The sequence below is a fragment of the Lepidochelys kempii genome, chromosome 12, assembly GCF_965140265.1.
Source record: "Lepidochelys kempii isolate rLepKem1 chromosome 12, rLepKem1.hap2, whole genome shotgun sequence".
Lineage (NCBI taxonomy): Eukaryota > Metazoa > Chordata > Testudines > Cheloniidae > Lepidochelys > Lepidochelys kempii.
Genome location: NC_133267.1, coordinates 34,849,622 through 34,868,487, shown reverse-complemented (window position 1 = coordinate 34,868,487; position 18,866 = coordinate 34,849,622).

Here is an 18,866-nt window from a genome sequence, read left to right as displayed (position 1 = left end):
CCTTGAGTTGGATTTTACAATTATGTTCACTTTTCTTCCCGTTAATCAGCCAGCTCTTTTACTGAGAGGTTTTCATGTTGAGATCTTTAATTCTGGCCTATGAAATTTAGCCACTGGTTTTACTCAGCCCAATTTGCCCAGAAATCTCTGGATAATATGTAGCTCTTTCCTCAGTTACTGTTCCTGGCAGGTAAAAAGACCTACAATCTTTCTATTACTTCTGTAATTTCAACAAACTTTGTAAATCTCTAGACACAAAGGGGAAGAGGCTCAGAGCATAAGGTAGGAAGATCATATTAATAATTTACATCTGTACCATGTGAGATACATAAATCTCTGAGGGATCAATTCTGTGCCTAGCTATGGCTTAGCCTATGTCTACACTAGGACTTTAGGTCGAATTTAGCAGTGTTAAATCAATGTAAACCTGCACCCGTCCACACGATGAAGCCCTTTATTTCGACTTAAAGGGCTCTTAAAATCGATTTCCTTACTCCACCTCTGACAAGTGAATTAGCACTTAAATCGGCCTTGCCGGCTCAAATTTGGGGTACTGTGGACACCATTCGACGGTATTGGCCTCCGGGAGCTATCCTAGAGAGCTCCATTGTGACCGCTCTGGACAGCACTCTCAACTCAGATGCACTGGCCAGGTAGACAGGAAAAGAACCGCGAACTTTTGAATCTTATTTCCTGTTTGGCCAGCGTGGCAAGCTGCAGGTGACCATGCAGAGCTCATCAGCAGAGGTGACCATGATGGAGTCCCAGAATCGCAAAAGAGCTCCAGCATGGACTGAACGGGAGGTACGGGATCTGATCGCTGTTTGGGGAGAGGAATCCGTGCTATCAGAACTCCGTTCCAGTTTTCGAAATGCCAAAACCTTTGTCAAAATCTCCCAGGGCATGAAGGACAGAGGCCATAACAGGGACCCGAAGCAGTGCCGCGTGAAACTTAAGGAGCTGAGGCAAGCCTACCAGAAAACCAGAGAGGCGAACGGCCGCTCCAGGTCAGAGACCCAAACATGCTTCTATGATGAGCTGCATGCCATTTTAGGGGGTTCAGCCACCACTACCCCAGCCGTGTTATTTGACTCCTTCAATGGAGATGGAGGCAACACGGAAGCAGGTTTTGGGGACGAAGAAGATGATGATGATGGTGATGATGAGGTTGTACATAGCTCACAGCAAGCAAGCGGAGAAACCGGTTTTCCCGACAGCCAGGAACTGTTTCTCACCCTGGACCTGGAGCCAGTACCCCCTGAACCCCCCCAAGGCTGCTTCCTGGACCCGGCAGGTGGAGAAGGGACCTCTGGTGAGTGTACCTTTTAAAATACTATGGTTTAAAAGCAAGCATGTGAAAGGATTACTTTGCCCTGGCATTCGCGGCTCTCCTGGATGTACTCCCAAAGCCTTTGCAAAAGGTTTCTGGGGAGGGCAGCCTTATTGCGTCCTTCATGGTAGGACACTTTACCACTCCAGACCAGTAACACGTACTCGGGAATCATTGAACAACAAAGCATTGCAGTGTATGTTTGCTGGCGTTCAAACAACATCCGTTCTTTCTCTCTCTGTGTTATCCTCAGGAGAGTGAGATATAATTCATGGTCACCTGGTTGAAATAGAGTGCTTTTCTTCAGGGGACACTCAGAGGAGCCCGTTCCTGCTGGGCTGTTTGCCTGTGGCTAAACAGAAATGTTCCCCGCTGTTAGTCACGGGGAGGGGGGAGGGTTGAGGGGGTAGCCATGCGGTGGGGGGAGGCAAAATGCAACCTTGTAACGAAAGCACATGTGCTATGTATGTAATGTTAACAGCAAGGTTTACCCTGAAAGACTGTAACCACTGTTTTATAAAATGTGTCTTTTTAAATACCACTGTCCCTTTTTTTTTCTCCACCAGCTGCATGTGTTTCAATGATCACAGGATCTTCTCCTTCCCAGAGGCTAGTGAAGCTTAGAAAGAAAAAAAAAACGCACTCGCGATGAAATGTTCTCCGAGCTCATGCTGTCCTCCCGCACTGACAGAGCACAGACGAATGCATGGAGGCAAATAATGTCAGAGTGCAGAAAAGCACAAAATGACCGGGAGGAGAGGTGGTGGGCTGAAGAGAGTAAGTGGCGGGCTGAAGACAGAGCTGAAGCTCAAATGTGGTGGCAGCGTGATGAGAGGAGGCAGGATTCAATGCTGAGGCTGCTGCAGGACCAAACCAGTATGCTCCAGTGTATGGCTGAGCTGCAGCAAAGGCAGCTGGAGCACAGACTGCCACTACAGCCCCTGTGTAACCAACCGCCCTCCTCCCCAAGTTCCATAGCCTCCACACCCAGATGCCCAAGAACGCGGTGGGGAGGCCACCGGCCAACCAGCCACTCCGCCACAGAGGATTGCCCAAAAAAAAAGAAGGCTGGCATTCAATAAATTTTAAAGTTGTAAACTTTTAAAGTGCTGTGTGGCATTTTCCTTCCTCCTCCACCACCCCTCCTGGGCTACCTTGGTAGTCATCCCCCTATTTGTGTGATGAATGAATAAAGAATGCATGAATGTGAAGCAACAATGACTTTATTGCCTCTGCAAGCGGTGATCGAAGGGAGGAGGGGAGGGTGGTTAGCTTACAGGGAAGTAGAGTGAACTAAGGGACGGGGGGTTTGATCAAGGAGAAACAAACAGAAGTTCACACCGTAGCCTGGACAGTCATGAAACTGGTTTTCAAAGCTTCTCTGATGCGTACCGTGCCCTCCTGTGCTCTTCTAACTGCCCTGGTGTCTGTAACCAGCAGCCAGGCGATTTGCCTCAACCTCCCACCCCGCCATAAACGTCTCCCCCTTACTCTCACAGATATTGTGGAGCACACAGCAAGCAGTAATAACAGTGGGAATATTGGTTTCGCTGAGGTCTAAGCGAGTCAGTAAACTGCGCCAGCGCGCCTTTAAACGTCCAAATGCACATTCTTCCACCATTCTGCACTTGCTCAGCCTGTAGTTGAACAGCTCCTGACTACTGTCCAGGCTGCCTGTGTACGGCTTCATGAGCCATGGCATTAAGGGGTAGGCTGGGTCCCCAAGGATGTATATAGGCATTTCAACATCCCCAACAGTTATTTTCTGGTCTGGGAAGAAAGTCCCTTCCTGCAGCTTTTGAAACAGACCAGAGTTCCTGAAGATGTGAACGTCATGTACCTTTCCCAGCCATCGCACGTTGATGTTGGTGAAATGTCCCTTGTGATCCACCAGAGCTTGCAGCACTATTGAAAAGTACCCCTTGCGGTTTATGTACTCGGCGGCTTGGTGCTCCGGTGCCAAGATAGGGATATGGGTTCCGTCTATGGCCCCACCACAGTTAGGGAATCCCATTGCAGCAAAGCCATCCACTATGACCTGCACATTTCCCAGGGTCACTACCCTTGATATCAGCAGATCTTTGATTGCGTGGGCTACTTGCATCACAGCAGCCCCAACAGTAGATTTGCCCACTCCAAATTGATTCCCAACTGACCGGTAGCTGTCTGGCGTTGCAAGCTTCCACAGGGCTATCGCCACTCGCTTCTCAGCTGTGAGGGCTGCTCTCATCTTGGTATTCATGCGCCTCAGGGCAGGGGAAAGCAAGTCACAAAGTTCCATGAAAGTGCCCTTATGCATGCGAAAGTTTCGCAGCCACTGGGAATCGTCCCAGACCTGCAACACTATGTGGTCCCACCAGTCTGTGCTTGTTTCCCGAGCCCAGAATCAGCGTTTCACAGCATGAACCTGCCCCATTAGCACCATGATGCATGCATTGGCAGGGCCCATGCTTTCAGAGAAATCTGTGTCCATGTCCTGATCACTCACGTGACCGCGCTGACATCGCCTCCTCACCCGGTATTGCTTTGCCAGGTTCTGGTGCTGCATATACTGCTGGATAATGAGTGTGGTGTTTAATGTGCTCCTAATTGCCAAAGTGAGCTGAGCGGCCTCCATGCTTGCCTTGGTATGGCGTCTGCACAGAAAAAAGGCGCGGAACAATTGTCTGCCGTTGCTCTGACGGAGGTAGGGGCGACTGACGACATGGCTTACAGAGTTGGCTTCAGGGAGCTAAAATCAATAAAGGGGGTTTCTTTACATCAAGAAGTATTTCAGGCAGGACTTCACGGAGGGTTCCAATAAGAAATGGTGCACCTAAGTTATTGTTCTTATTGGAACAAGGAGGTTAGTCTGGCCTCTGGTTGATACATGGCTAGATTTACCTCGCTGCACCTTCTCTGTGAGTGTCTACAGTGTGACCTAGAGAAATGAGTCCCCTAGACAGGGGAGGGGGGGAAGCAAATGAGTACAAAACAAATCTGGTCTATTTCTTGTTTAGATCCACTCCATCTATCTTTTACATCTTTGGCTGGCAGCAGACGGTGCAGAAGGACTGCATGCCATCCACATCTCATGGCTGCTCGGCAGAAGATGGTACAATACGACTGCTAGCCATCCTCATCTCTTGCCTGCCCGGCAGAAGATGGTACAGTACGACTGCTAGCAATCCGTATCGCCTGCCTGCTCACCATAAGACGGTTCAATAGGACTGATTGCAGGACTAAAGAGAATGACCTGGTCAAGTTACTCCAAATTTAGTCCCTGCGCCCATGGCTGCCCAGGCGCTCCTGGCCGATGCGGCCAAGAGCACCTCGGACATGACGATGACGGCTACCAGTCATATTGCACCGTTTGCTGCCACAAGGCAAGGGGTTGCTGCTACTGTGTAGCAATGCTGTGCCGCGTCTGCCAGCACCCAGAACCACCCGCGACAATGTTTTAGCCCCATCAGGCATTGGGATCTCAACCCAGAATTCCAATGGGAAGCGGAGACTGCGGGAACTGTGGGATAGCTACCCACAGTGCAACGCTCCGGAAGTCGACTCTAGCCTCGGTACTGTGGAAGCACTCCGCCGAGTTAATGCACTTAGAGCATTTTCTGTGGGGACACACACACTCGAATATATAAAACCAATTTCTAAAAAACCGACTTCTATAAATTTGACCTTATTCCATAGTGTAGACATACCCTTAGACATCACTACACAAAGGAGAAGGATATAAGAGAAGAAGCCATAAATTCAGATGAGAGTAAGCTAGATGGAACATCCCTTTCATCACTGCACTACAATTACTGCTTTTCTCTCCCCTTCAGTGAACTCTGGCCACACAATCAATTTCTGTCTGAACCCTGGAGAAGTCTGAGCATTCCCTGCCTCCGGTGATAAAGGTCTTTTGTGCAGCTGCAGGAGAAAAAAACGGACCAACAGAATGTTGCATGTCTCTAATCTTGCAAATCAGGTCCAATAATCATCTTAGCTGTTCTGCAGATCTATTTTTAATGAATGCTCCCTCTACCCCCACCTGATTTCTGACTCCAGATGTGAAGCTCTTGGCTAATACTGTACTTTGCCTAGGATTTTATAATCCAGCTTTAAGTGAGATATTTCTCTCTAGTTCTTACATAACCAAGGGGACCTTCTTTATTTACCCTCTGTGACCAAGTCTTTTCTACGTTCAGGGCATAGAAGCCATATTCAAAACCCATTCACTGTGTATCAACATGTATCCATTGCTAAAATATATTAAATTCTGACAAGCAGCCTCTTCATATGTAGTGATTTTCTGCAATTAATCCTCCAATCAAAACATCACTAGATGTAATTTGTCCATATTATAAAAAAATATGTTAATAATTAAACCCCCCATGCCTGATTTAACTTCTCAGGATATGGACTATGTTGCATTTAAATGGACATTTGCATGTGTCATTTAACACTGTGTCCACTCTTTGAGTATATGCCTGTATAGGTAGATATTTCAGAGCATTGGAGGTTAATCTGCTAGAATCACCATTGTATTTAGATCCTATACCCACATCTTATAATTTCTCTGCATTCTTTCTATCAGCCTCAGGAAATATCTCTAACTGCAGTGGTTTATAAAGCTCAATGCTGAATAGCCAGAGTCATCCTTGTTCTTAATAGTTATGACTCTCAACCGCAACACAGCTAATGGCATGGAAAGTTTGGTTTCATAGATTCCAAGAACGGAAGGGACTATTGTGATCATCCAGTCTCACCTCCTCTATAACACAGGTCATAGATCTTCCCCAAAATAATTCCTAAAGCAGATCTTTCAGGAAAACATCCAATCTGGATTTTAAAATGGTCAATTACGGAGAATCCACCACAACCCTTGGTAAATTGCGCTACTGGTTAATTACACTGACTGTTAAAAATTTACACCTTATTTCCAGTCTGAATTTGTCTAGCTTCAACTACCAGTCATTGGATTGTGTTATACCTTTCTCTGCTAGATTGAAGAGCCCATTATTAAATATTTGTTACCCTTTCAAGTACATACAGACCGTAATCAACTCACCTCTTAACACTCTCTTTGTTAAGCTAAAGAGATCGAGCTCTTTGAGTCTATCACGATAAGGTCTGTTTTCTAGTCCCTCATTTATTCTCTTGGCTCTTCTCCCAATTTAACAATATTCTTCTTGAATAGTGGACGCCAGAACTGGACACAGGATTCCAGCAGCAGTTGCACCAATGCCAAATACAGAGGTCAAATAACCCCTCTTCTCTTACGTGAGAGTCCCCTGTTTATGCGTCCCGAGATTGAATTAGCCCTTTTGGCCCCAACATCTCACTGGGAGCTCATTTTCAGCTGATTCGCCATTATGACCCCCAAGACTTTTTCAGAGTCACTGCTTCACAACATAGAGTCCTCCCGTTGTAGAAGTATGGCCTACCTTCTTTGCTCCTAAATATACACATTTAGCAATATTAAACCACATATTGCTTTCTTGTTTGAAAATGGAAGCCATTTTCTTTGAAGAACTATTCAGGATGTTTAAATGCTTATGGCAGTAACTTTTCAAAAAATTTGGAAAGTGAACTGAAAAAATTGAAATTAATCCAACTACACACAGAGAGAAAGCAAGAGAGAGAGTTCGTGCACAGTCTTGCACTTTGTATCTGGGGGACAATGAGGATTCTCTCTGTCAGCATCGACTTACCCATGCCTAGAGATGAGCTGAAGTGCTGCAAAGTTTGTTTATTAAAATAAGTTGTAAGTATGTGTGAAAGTTGCCGTAGTTTATCCACAGGACTCATACAGCACAGACAATAGCAGTGTCATCTTTCATGGTCTCCTGCAATGGTGTCTCAACCTGGACTTGAAGAGAGGATCTCTGAGATTGGCTGGGCCCATCCTCCTTGATCCTCATACCGTCCACTCCTTCTCTGTTGAAGTTGCTCACAAGGGTGTCAGTTTTGACATGGTTTACTCTCTTATATGGACAACAAAGGCTAGATCATAGTTTAAGGGCACTGATCACTTTGGGGTAACAGGGGTGAGGTGGAACCTCTGAAGGAATAATTGTTTCAGGGACTTTGGCGGTGGTAGAGCTCCACCCCCACTCTTTCAGAGTGAGCAGTGGTTGCTCCCTCTCATCCTCCTCCATTTCCCCATCCTCACTGGAACAGCTAGCACAGCCAGTGCATTCCCTGCACTTCCCACCTGGACTGCAATTGGCCCCTGACACAGCACCACATGGAAAAGAGGAGAGAAGTCTCCTGGAGCCATCTTCTCCTCCCACTTGCACAGGGCCAGGTAAGAGCTGGCTGCCAGACAGGACTGGAGTGAGCGTGGTAACATTTTTTACAGTCCATGGGCCAAATAAAAATGAGAGACCTTGAAGAGAAATGCCTCATTGCCCCCAACCAAACCCCAGTCACCTCTGGAGTTACATTTTCCTTCTTACCTCTTTGCTTTTACTTCCTCTTTTCCTATGGAGTCGATGGTTCAGGCTGTCTGTCATGTTGAATATTAATATGACTATAGTTGGTCCATCCTCAGGCAGCAATTTCTGAAGGTAACAACACTTTTCCGGAATCATATGCTTTGTGGGAACCAGTTACGCAGCTACATCACCATTAAAAGAATCAACATCACAATGAGCTAACAAGAATTCTCTATTCCAAATACAGGGATATAGTACAAAATACAGAATGGGTTGGGGCCAGAGTTATCTATTTACCTAGGTATATAAATTGTCCCTTCACCATAGTATCTGAGTGCCTCACCCATATTGAAGATTTTATCATCACAATATGCCTCAGAGTTAAGAGAGTACAATTACCTCAGTTTTACAGGTGGAGAACTGAAATATAAAGAGGTTATGTGACTTGCCCATGGCGACACGAGATGTTCATATCTGAGCGAGAAACTGAACCAAGATCTCTATGTAAGAGAGATAGCCACAACACCATCCTGGGATTAGTTTTTATTAACTTCAAATAATTATTTTTCTAGACTCCATGGTCCTAGCTGGGAGGTTCCTTCCTGTGCTTTATTTGTGTTTTATTTACAATTATTGCATTTTAATTATTGTAAATTACCCAGAAGATACAGCGCACACATAGATATGTATATGATACCATAGCCTGGTACTTTCTGATAAATGCTAGCTTCTTCATGGTAACTATAATACAGGCTTTGGTCTTGGCTCAGCTCTAAAATTTGGAGGTTTATTTTTCTTTTAGTCTCCAAGTTGTGGGTTCTTTTTTTTTTTTGGTTGGTTAATTTTGAAAGGTCAATTCAAATGTTATTTGGTTTAATGCCATTGGAACACGTGCTGGAACAAACAATAACGAAATGTAGCAGGAGATTATGGATCTGCGATTAGTGTTTGCATATCCTGCCTGGCTCGGGAAGTGCTAAAGGCAGATGCCGTGACACCTGTTGTTATGGTGCTGTCTGAACATGGTCTTGCATGCCATCTCCTTTGTCACTGTACAGCAATCCCGAATAGACTGAACCACTACAGTGCTGTAATCTGATTTAAAAAGAGAAATTGTCGCAAACATCTGCTGCAGTGCTGTCTAGTTTGTCCTCATCCAATTGCTAGATGGCACTGAGCTCCATCACTCTGCAACAACTTGGAAGTTTCCTCCTCCAGGCCCTTTATAAAGATCCCTAAGAGTAATAATATTGTAGACTAACTGTGCCTCACAATGGGACTGACACCAGATCATACCAAGGTATTTGAGAATATGGCCCGGGTTAGCATAACATGTTCTGAGAGAGAGAGAATCTTAGCAATGGAATCACTTCATAACCAGCACAGCCCCGCTTGTGAAAGAGCACAGAGATGAGAGAGGGTCACACTGGAAGAATAGTGGGGTGTGGGGGTGAGATGAATGATGTTTGGCAGGTGGAACCAGAACGGTTGGGGAGGAAACAGCTCATAAATCTGTGGTATTGTGCAGATATAAAAGGATGTGTACGTACCTTCTTCAAGCTCTTTATCAAGAAAAAAATGGTAATTTCTAGCATTTTTTAAATTATTATTTAAAGTGAAACTTAACAGAATTAAAGCATATTTTTTCTAGTAAAGAGATACAGTTAACAATACTGTGTCATTGTTTTTATGTAATGTTCATTTTCTAAGGCTGTCCGTCCCAGAGAAGTGTAGAACACTCATCATCAGCATTTTCTGTGTGCTTTGGATTGCATGGTTATAAATGTAACGGATTTGGAGAGGGCAGGGTATTTCAAAACTCTGACAGTCACATTGTAACCACTGGTAGAACTCTGAGTTATAGTGTAAATTTGCATTTTAGGGTATAGAAGCTCACAAAAGATCCTTTGTGGTTAGGGGGCAAATGGTTTTGTCCAGGTATGGCTTTAGTAGAGGCGAGTCCAAGCTGAAAAGTTCAAAGCTGGATCTGAATGTCCCCATAGTTTGGGGATATTTGAACACCACCGGGATCAGCTGGTTGCAATACAGTAGGCAGTAATTCTTTGGTTGTTTTTGTTGTTTTAAGCAGTTTTCACACACTGTACATTAAACAGAACACATACACACACACACAGAGATGTAGGGACATATAATGATTCACTTGCCTTAATGGCCTGGCTTCTGTGTTGATTGTACTGTACGAACCATAATATTAAATCCCATTTGACAAAATTTCAGGTGTATAAAGCTAACGACTTTAGGATTTCAACAGATAGTTCTCAGTGTACAATCAGAGGCTTGCTTCTCTCTCAAAAGTTATGTAAGTAACCTGCTAAGTAAAGTTAAGTAATTTTAGTGAGATATTGGTCTGCTAGTGTGTAGGAAGAAATAAAATACATGTCATAAAATCCCAGCATCTATGCAGTTTTACTCACTGAGGAAACCAGTACAATCCTTAGTTTACACAGAGCATGTCAATAAATGTCAGTTATGGACTGACCTATAACAAAGAGCACTTTGATTGCAATGCCCAGTGCATGCTTGGTTTGTTTGTCTGCTTGGATTTTTGCTTTCTCTCTACCCTCTGTGGACATGGAAGAAGAAAAGGCAGCACACAAAAAAAATCTTGAGGATTGGTTTAAGGGTGAATGGTCACTGCTCTGCTGAAATAATAAAACAGTAACTGGTTAACCGTGATCAAGAATTGGTTGGGGGCAGGGGGGATTTTTCACGTTAGTTTTTTTAGGGCCAGATTCTCATTTACAGTAAAGCCCCTTTACACCACTCTGGCTGTTACCTTAAGGCCCATTCGCACTGTGAGATCAGTGTAAGAGTGGCTTTGTGTCAATGAGATCCAGGCCTTTCAAACAATAGGAGTTTTCATATCCCAGAACTCAGCTTCCTATTTCACCAGTCTCTCCAAATTCTAACATGTGATGAGGCTTCAGAAGGAATGGGATAGCATGTAGATATCTAGACAAAGGTACTGGAACAGCCTTTTTCTCTACAGAAGTGACTGGCGGTACCCTCGAGACAGGATACCTCTTTCTTCCTTCTGTTATCCAGGAAAGCTACCATGAGGTAGATGTTAACAGACCTGCGGTGCAACTGACTATTCACTGTAAGGTTCTAGGGTGAAATCTTGGCTCAGTGGCAAAACAATCATTTACTTAAGTGGGGCTAGGATTTCACCTCAGTGCCTTGCTTTGCAAGCGTGGAGCTATACCACTTGTCCTGTAGACTGTTTGACAGAAAGGTACTATTACCGTTATACAGGATGCAAAATATGGGCCATAAAAGCACGATCCTTCTAAACAAGGAGACAAGAAATTTGGCCATCGTGGTAAAATAGATTGAGTTTATCTGGGTAGGAACTTTTTCTCCTAGTTACATAACAGTCCAGCAAACATTTTGCCACACAGTGTTTCTTAACTACTTACTTGTCACAATGACTATCGGTCTGTGTCTTTTGTCTTATACTTTGATTGTAAGCTCACTGGAACATGAAACGTCTCTTTGTTACTTGTCTGCACAGCGCCAAGCACAAAGGGGTCTTGGTGAATGATCAGGGCTCCTAGGTACAACCTATATATAATATTGTAAGCAGTGTCAGGATGAGCTCCACCCTGACATCTGGTGGTGAGGTGTGGCAAGTTGTGGAAAAGAACTTCAGGGGCCGATCTCATTTGCATAGGCACACCCACCACGCCTAGAATGAGACCATAGCTGCCCAAATGGTCACTTTGGCTGCTGTGGGATCCCCAGTGTCTCTGTTATTGGGGAAGGAAGAATAAATTGTTATTACCCTGATTATGGGAACTGTGCTTGGAACTGTACGTGGCCTTTTGTTATGATGGAGGGATTCACCATCAACTAAGTAGCACTCGCTAGGCAAGGGTCATGGGTTCCAAAACTGTGTGAATGGAGAGAGGCTGGGGACAAGTAGTAGTACTTGGTGGCATGGGCCCCTTGGTGAGGGCCTTACATGCTGATTGCACTTCCTCCTCTCTCCACTGTGGAATATCAGAGCTAATTTTGATTTCATTAGAAGTCTAGTTATAGGCTGCTGAGCTCACTTTGGGCTGACAGTGCACCAGCACTGGGGCTCCCCTACTATAAGCTGAATTCACCTAAGAGCTGAAATCACTGAGTGTTGTGTTAAGTAGTGGGGGAGCCTGAAGATATATTGTGGAGCAGTTTGCGGGACGGCTGGTGAAGCAGTTCGACGCGGAGCAGTGTGTGGATGGCAGGAGCTGCTTGTGGGCCGTGGAGCTGAGTGAAGGAGTTCGTGGGGCAGCTGAGCGAAGGAGTTCGTGGGGCGGCTGGCGGAGCGGAGCGCAGCTGAGCGAAGGAGTTCGTGGGGCGGCTGGCGGAGCGCCGCTATGGAGCTATGGGGCGGTCAGCTTCAGATCACGTAAGGTGCCTCTTACCCCCGTCCCATTTCCACCCAGGTTGGGAGGTAAAGCTCCGCCGATAAACTTTCGAACTCTGGGGCTGCCCTGACCAGGGACAGAGACTTTTGGGGCATTGGACTTTTGGGACTTTGGGTGATTTGGGGTTGCTGGACTCAAGAACCAAAGGGAAAAGGGCATGCCCCAATTTGCCTGGGGTGGGGTTGTTTTTGCTCATGGGTTGTGTTATGAATCCTGTTGGTGGTGTTTCCCCAACATAATGCCACATTGTTTCTCTCTGTTATTAAAAGACTTTTGCTACACTCAGACTATGTGCTTGCGAGAGGGGAAGTATTGCCTCTTGGAGGCGCCCAGCGGGGGTGGTATATATTTTTCCCAGGTCACTGGGTGGGGGCTCGAGCCGGTTTGCATTGTGTTATTGGAATGGAACCCCTAGATATTGAACCCGGCCCTTGTTGCTGCCAACTCTGACGGGCAGAAGGGTTACAATATATAATAATAACACTGCAAAGTGATGTGGGGTATGGGGTGAAAAGCACACTGAAGAACAGTCATTGTAAATAAGTGTCAACTATATTGGGAAAAAAACCCCCAGCCATCATCAAATTCAGAGCAAGGATGTGGACATTGACATATTGGGCCCAGTACAATGTCCTGAGAGTCAAAATGGTTGCACAGCAGCTGTTTAGTACTGGACAGGATCAGACCTATCGTTCCTTAAAGAAGCTAAATGAAAATGTTCCCCTCTGGCAACATTTGATATACATGCTCAAACGCACTCTCCTCCCCAAGCCCAGCTCACGTGCTGTTGCACAATGATGCAGTTTGGCTGCTCTCTTTCCTCAGTGAACCAGGATGGCCTTAGTAAAATTGCAGCCTTAAGCAAACTTCAGAATATAGTTGTCTCCCCTGCTCCCTCCGTTTCAGTCAATCTACTTTTTAATGACCTTTTAATTGGGTTATTTTTCATAATGCTATAGCATTACGTTTTCTCTTAGGCAATAACATATATCTGAACTGGATTTGTCTCCTTTGCACTGGTCCTTCAGCCTCTGTCTTCTCTGATTTCTTCTTCAGTGTTTTTTTCTTTCTACCATGTATCTAGGAGGTCTCTTTTCCACTCGCTTCTGCAATGTAAGTTGCCCCTCATCCTCCTTTCTCTGTCTTTGTCTCTTCCTCCCTCTCAGTCCTTCCCTCTGTTCCTCTCTCTCTTTTGCTGCAGCTAGGAAAGCCTGGCACATATCAGGGACTGGTAGGGTTCTAGATAGAGGAGGAATAAAAGCAGCAGGGGAGTTTGACTGGGGGCTGGCGAGGGCAAGGAGCCAGGAGAAATGAAACATATCTCAAGTAACAACGCCACTGAGAAACACAACTAAAATTGAGGCTGGGATAATCAAAGGGGCCTATGCGAAGTAAGGGTCCAAATCTCATTGTGATTACATGGGAATTATAAGCCTAACTCCTTTAGACACTTTTGAATTTGGCTCAACGCCTGCAGTCCTTGCTCAGGCAAAGGTCCCATTGTTTCCTACTGGGAGTTTTGCTGGTGTGGGCACTGAAGGAAGCATCAGGCTCCATTTCTGCAAATTACAGAAGAATTAATTATGCCAGGCTGATGGATACAGATCAGTTTAGAAACTAACCCCCAAACCCCTCTTATACCTTCTCTTCTGGTGTGTTTGAAGCAGCTGGCATGGTGCTCGTAGCCAGGAGAATAAATGGCGTGGGCCTGACAAAAAGCAGGCATTTGATTAAATTAAAAAGAATTTTCCACTGAGAGAGGTAACAAATTAAATAGCCAGCTGGGATATTAAATAATTAGCCCTTTTATGATGGTATGGCTTGGCATCCCTGGCTTACTCGTTAGGAGCTGAAACCTGCAAGTTACTGAATACGTTAATCCTGATCCAGCAACTGGACCATATTCTGATCTCAGTATGTCCTGAGTAGCTCCCTAGGAGTCACTCTAGATCTACACCATCATGACTGAAACCAGTATTCTGCTCACAGAATGTATAGTCTGAGCTTATTACTTTGCAGCTGTTAATTTTAAACCTGAGGCAATAAAATTACGGTAAATCAGAGAAAAGACTGAACATGAATTTAAAATAAGACGATTTTAGCAATGCCCACAAGAAATTTTCTATTTAAGTGTCATTAAACGTTTCAGGGGGCTATAAACTCTGGGGTAAACATTTGCTTGGAGTAGAAACTTGTTTGAAGAAGCTTTCAGTTCTGGAACGATGTTCTACTTACTATTTTTTCACAAAAATCGATGAGAGACTGTAGAGATGCCCTGCTTCTTCCAAGGGAACCATCTTTGCACGATAAGGCTTCAATTAAAGTTGTTGCTGCTAAAGAAAACCAAAACCAAACCCCAGAGGCATAAAATTCAACTTGTCTTGCAGAGGAGGGTCTTGGTTACAGCAATTCAGTGTTGTTCAATGGAATTCAGTCTTTAGGGCCTTGATTCAACAACATACATGCTTAACTTTAATAGTATTGTCAACCTTTGCAATGTTGGTGCAAGTCTCACGATATTTGGTTCTTTTCTTGACGTTCCAAGTCCTGGAGGCAATTAATTTATGTGAGAATCTCAGTTTTCATTAAATATAAAAGTGAATTTCTACGCTTTAGGGTTGCAGAGAAAAGCTGAAAACATGACCGGAATGGACCATAAAGGCAAGAAAGAAGCAGGCGAATAAAAGTATTGCCAATTTAAAAAAAAAAAATCTCATGAGTTTTGAGTCAATCCCATGACTTTGGGTGGTGGTGGTGTTGACTCATATTTTTTAATGTTCCTTGTTGGAAATACTTCTTTAAACACGTTTTTAAATCCAAGTGAAGTGAATTGGACTTCAGCATGTGCTTAAAGTGAAGCACATACTTAATTTGCTAAATTAGGGCACAGGGTAGAAAATCTCCATATTGAATTTTAGCGCCCTGGATCTCCAGATCGCTCCATTTTTGTTCTTTCATTGCACCAGAATTCAAAATAGAAAATAACATTTACAAATCAGAAAGGATTAAAAGCATTAGGTGATTTTTAGTCTTTATTTCAAGCTTTAAAAAGGAGATTGCAAACAACAGGGGATAAAGACTCAATACAACCAAAAATATTCATTTTTTCTTTTCATTGGCAATGTGTTCTACTCACTTAATGGCCATATAAAACCAAGCATTAACCATAAATGTTTTAAGACAGTGCAAATGTGATGCTGAAAAGCAGTGCCGGGGGTAGCCATCTTGCCCAGTATATTCATATGGCAGATGTTTAATTTATTAGGAGAACGTGACATAAAAGATCAAGGGAGAACCATGCTAAGTGCTGATGCTGGAGTGCCTGTGTATGCTGCCTCAAAAATATTTGTGTAGTGAAGCTGCAGACAACAGGGAAAGTGTTATTCATGTTTGAGTAAGAAAGACGCTATATAAAAATAGGGAAGGGCTGAATTCTGACCACTCTGACATTAGGGTCACATGGATTGACGCCTCACACTGAGAGAAGTCTCACTGAAATACATCGGAACTACTCACAAAGCAAGGCACTCCTCAGTGTGAGTAAACGGGGGCAGGATGAGTGCCATACATTCTACTGTGCGCATTGGGTATGGTTCTGAATCGGCATTCTTTTTCCTTCACATTAGACCTGTTTTCCTTCTCCCTTGCTACAAGCTTCTGTAGCTTCCACAGACTCACCACTGATGTATGTTATTATTTAACACATAACACATCTCTATTGCTTCTCATCCTCAAGGCACTTTCCAAATATGAATCAATTAATCCTTATAGCCCATCCGTGCTGCTATTCTCATTGACCAGATGAAGAACCTGAGGAAAAGTGACAGTGAGTGAATGGCAGGTCCAGACTGAAACTTCTTGGTTCCATACTCAGCCCACTAGATTATGCTGATTTCTCTACACCTGCACCGTACTCTTGGCCCAGAGAGTGAGCTGTAAACTTTGTTCGACTGGCTTTGTGTTGCTCATCTTGCAGGTTTCTCCCATTGATTTACCTCCAGTAAAATTGGGACATGTGAGAGAGGAATCAGGCCCATAGATTTGTGCATATACAATGAGTTATTTAAACAGGGTTGAATTCTGCTCTTGGTTACACTGGTGCATATCCAGAGTAAACACCTTGACTTTGATGGAGTAGCTATAGCTTTACACCACTGTAAATAAGAGCAGAATTTGGCCCAAAGCTTTTACCTTTTCACTTGCTTGAAATATAAGAACCAGACTGCCTTGGATGTAGGCTACAAAAGGAAACCCCTCTCCTGGATTGATTCATCAGAAAGCTAACATACAGCTAATGTAATATTTATTACTCTATTAAAGGAGATGGAAGATTCCAGTGAACGCTGTAGCACGTGTACATCACACAGCTGATATCAGCATTGTCTTTTTCCTTTTTGTTGACTCCATCTCATTTCTTATTGATGGCCACCCATTCCATATGTTACTGAAATTGGAGTGGCTGAATCTAATACTCCTTACCACAGGCATTGTGTATGTTGAGTAGATGGCCATTCCTATAGCCTTGCATGCACATCTACCTTATGTGCGTGGTGGAAACTGCACTGAAGCGAAAGCTATTGGGATCTTTATCGGGTATCTGATATTTTGCTGGAAGAAGGTCAGGCTATTTCTGGCTGCCATGTGTGCCGCATTTCATCACCTGATATGGGGAGAAAATTGTGAAAAAGAAATTGAAACGGTCACGATCCACCAGACAAGGGGAAGGATGAAAGCCACCAGCTTTGACAGGTCAGGCTACAGCTACATGTTTTGACATATAATAGTTAAGGACATTTCTTTCAGACTTTGGCAGGGAGTGGACTGGGCACATTTTGCTCAGAGCTAGGTTGTATAATTTGCTATGGCAAGAGGAACTGATGTTATAAAAGTTGCAACCAATTAACAAACAGGAAAAAATACAAGAAACTTGCTAGCACTCTCTGAACCTAACTGGGTGGGTGAAACATTTGAGCTCCAAGAGCATCTGATGAAATAATATGTGCCAGACAAGGAATCCTCTGTCAGGGTTTTAGTTCATTGGTGCGTATAGTCAAATGCAGGCTTACAGCAAAATTCTGCCCTGACTTTCACCCCATGCCACCCATTGAAATAAAAAGAGAGAAAGACTAGAGGATCAATTCTGTCGTGACTTAGCTTGTCCCCTTCTGCATAGCCAACAGTTTTGAACAGGATAGTTTTGAGGTGTCTGCTTATAGGGCACCTTGCAACTAGGGTTGAATCAATATATTCTATGACTTCTTACGCATCTCTCTATCTTCATACGTAATGCTACAAATACCTCTCCCATACTGCCCAGGAGAGTTGCTGGAAGCAGGGGCACTTTCACACGAGGCAGGATAATTTCCACACCTGAGGCATTGCATTGTGTATAGAGCTATAAGGACCAGCTAAACTTGCTGCTGCATTGTTTGTGTCTTCTTGTGCATGCTGGGGGAAAAAAACGATTGTAGTCTGCTCTGGTTCCGGGAGACCTGAGCTAATGACCCCACCTCAACTTTTAACCAATAACTTCAGGGTGTAGGAAAGTGGACATTCATTCTTCTTACCTGTTTTCTCCTACCACCTGGCCTTTTTGACTTAACTTACACCTATTATTATATAGCTCAATAATAGATTGAGTTTCTCCAGCAAATGGTCTTCTATTCTAAATGTTATCCTTTCATTAATATGTACTGTTGGAAGAACCTGATCATTCCAGTGAGAGAGAATCATTTTCTCTACAATCCTCCACAAACGTGCTTTCATGGAGCCTACCTCATTTCTTGTTGTGTCAAGAGGTTTCATATAGTGTAGTTCTGTGACACAGTAACATTAGAGTGCAATAATATCATCATTTCTATCAGGCACATTAGTCCAGAATCTTTTTAATTAACCTCAAAGGACTATAACATGTGTTCCTAAGTGCTCTGGTGTACATCTACACAAATTATTACTCATATTAAACCACGATTTATCATTCCTGCAGGCTTCTACTGTCGTTAATTCATAATGACCTTCACTGTGTACATTTTGAACTAGAATCTTTAGCTACATTATAGTTAGAAGTTAGCAAATCATTGTATTTCACTTCTAAGCCGGTGGAATCTAAATCTTGCTCTGATGCTCATTTTAAATTATGTTGAATTTTAGTGTTTAAATCTAGAAATCAGCTTTAAATGATTCATCCCTTATGTTGTCTTCCATATAAATATTTGGCATTAAATGTCAGTTGGTGTCCGTAAGGCATGGCAAGAGTTCTTTTGTAAATGTTTCCAGAAATATTCATAGCATACATTCTCAATAGGACCTAAATCAGTAATTTTATAAAGAGCTGAGAGTAATTAGCCATTGGAACAATTTACCAAGTGACCTGGTAGATTCTCCCTCACTGACAATTTTTACATCAAGATTGGGTGTTTTTCCAAAAGATCTGCTCTAGGAATTATTTTGGGGAAGTTCTATGGCCTGCACTATGCCGGTGAGACTAGATGATCATGGTAGTCCCTTCTGGCCTTAGAATCAATGAATTATTCACAGTCCAGCATATTTTTGTTTATCACTTTTTGTTACAGCGGTATTGTAGTTATGTCTAGCCTTAATAGCCTTGGTCTATAATACAACCTAGTCCACATAGTACATGCTCAGCATATTATTGGGTTGCTGAAACTGTCATAAAGAAACAAAACAAAA